Source organism: Aedes albopictus, chromosome 2 (assembly GCF_035046485.1).
Source record: "Aedes albopictus strain Foshan chromosome 2, AalbF5, whole genome shotgun sequence".
Taxonomy (NCBI): Eukaryota; Metazoa; Arthropoda; class Insecta; order Diptera; family Culicidae; genus Aedes; species Aedes albopictus.
This window is the reverse complement of record NC_085137.1, coordinates 501628971-501631529: the sequence shown is the minus strand read 5'-3', so window position 1 is coordinate 501631529 and position 2559 is coordinate 501628971.

Sequence of the window (2559 nt, the reverse complement as noted above, 5' to 3'; positions counted from 1 at the left end):
TTTGGAGAAACTTTTGAGTTATAACGGTTTAAATGAGCCAACAATTGATTAAAATCGAGGGGTCCGCAAAAATGGTTGTGGCTCTAACTAACGGGGGGTCCATCAAATTGATTAACAAAATGCATTTTTCTCACTTTTTTGAGGAGGACTTTCAGAAAATCACCACCTTCGTGGCCGAGCGGCGGCAGAGTTACCCAAAAGCTTTCTTGAAGACCGCAAAACAGGGTTGTAAAATGTCACAAAAATGTCATTCAGATCTTGTACCGACATTTCGAACCCTCTAAGCAGAATACCCTCTTTGAATGAGTGTAATCAGTTTCGTACCTTTTAATTCCGCCCTATGTTGCTTATCCTTTGACAGATACGCGTATTTCGACTACCACTTGTAATGTACCACTTGTAAGTGGATAACTGACACTGAGGAAGATTACAAGTGTTAGTCGAAATACGCGTATCTGTCAAAGGATAAGCAACATAGGGCGGAATTAAAAGGTACGAAACTGATTACACTCATTCAAAAAAAAAATGTCATTTAGATGTTTTCTCATTTTTTGCCCCTAGTAAAAATGTGTATCGACGATGTTGTTATTTTACCATGTCTAACTAGCATTATTAAAGGTTTGGGTTCACGGGCAGAAATTTGCACTGGAAATGGTAGAACTGGAAAATGTCACGGCATTTTTGCCATGACATTTCCGTGATATTTCCCAACCCTGTCGCAAAGCGATCCGACATTTGTGAAAAAAGTTATAACGTACAGATCGTCAGGTGGTGGTTAACATTCAATATGTAAAGGAATAACATTAATAATAAAATTGGAAAATAGTTGCCATAGTTGTGTTTTTAGTGAAACGCACAATATATGTCGTTGTTCCATCCGACTACAGGCATACCTCGATAGTACGTACACCACCGCTTCGTTTAGTGTACGTACTACAGTCCGGATTCGCTGGGTGGATCACGACTGCGCCCTGATTAGCAAATCGTGTTCGTTGGGGCAACTGACAACTGATCCAAATGCACGCACACGCAACTGATGAAAAATACGTCACGAAACACTCGTATACTTACACAAACGTTCTGTATATAGGAGCTGCGATGCGACGGAGGTCAGACGTCAAACAAGTTTTGACATCGATTTTGATCTTGTACCGACTTTTCGAACCCTCTAAACCCCGCCCTATGTAGCTCTTCGAATGAGTGTAATCAGTTTCGTACCTTTTAATTCCGCCCTATGTAGCTTATCCTTTGACAGATACGCGTATTTCGACTACCACTTGTAATCCTCCTCAGTGTCAGTTATCCACTGAAGAAGTCATCGCATTCACCCCGCTTATATACCAAAATCCTACCGCTACTATTGTTACCTAAAAAACTACCTATACCTATAAATCTACCTAAACATTTTTTTCTTCCTACCTCTATAAAAGTACCTTGTATTAGCTTATTAGGTACCTACGTATTCCACAGTGCACGTGATATTTTTCGCCGGGCCAAGTAAAAAATTAAGTAGAACATTTATAGAGTTCCATTATTGTTTGTTCGTGATATGGCATGGCACAATGCGTGGGCCAGGAATAGTTCTATTTTTCATTTGTAACAACCTAAAGAGCCGCTAATAAACGAATCGGCATTGTATCGAATTGTACGTACTATCAAATCACAATTTTTATTTCAAACTTTATTTTTAAATCAAAGAATACGTTTTTTAGAACGTCAGGATTGCTAAAAAATACATAAGGCATAAGGATTTTCTCAAGAAGTCCCGGGAATGCTCCAGGAATTTCATCCGAGATTCTCTTAAAAGTTTCTTTTGGGATGTCTCCGGTTTTTTTTACTTCCAGATGGTATTCCTGGAAATTCTAGAAATTTCACCCGGAATTCTTCCAGGAGTTCTTTCGAAGATTGCTTCAGGAATTCTTACTGAGATTCCTTCAAAAACTCTATGCAACAATCCTGGATTTATTCTTGGAATTTCATATGAGATTCTTACCGGAGTATCTTCTGGGAACTCTTTCTGAAATCCTTCCAGGAATCCTAAAAGATCCCTGACAAGAACTTCATTCAGTATTCAGCTTCTCTGAGATCCCTCCAGGAACTTCTTTCGGGATTTCTTCAAGAGCTACTTCTGCTTCAAATATTCCTTCTGGGATTCCTACAATAATTTCACCAGGTACTTTTTCCGGGATTTTTCCAGAAATTTCTACAAGAATCCGGGGGGAACTTCCAGGAAGAATCCTGTCAAGAACTTTTGACGGAATCTCAGATGAGCACCTCTTAAGGAATCTCAGAATAAAGGTCAAAAACTTAGAAAATCTTCCTTAGCAACCGCGGCTTACAGTGCTCTATGGTACTTAAAGTTGTTCAAATTTCCAAACTCCTGGATAAATGGTAGTCGTAACTGTCAAATATTTTATACGTATCACAAAAAAACGTAAATTGTTGAAAATTGAAAAAAAATAACAAGCAAGTGAACTGAAATCAATGGTTTGGATAACTAACTTGATGAGTTTGATTCATGTTCTGGAGAGCATTCTTCGCCGACAAATTTAGTTTTTT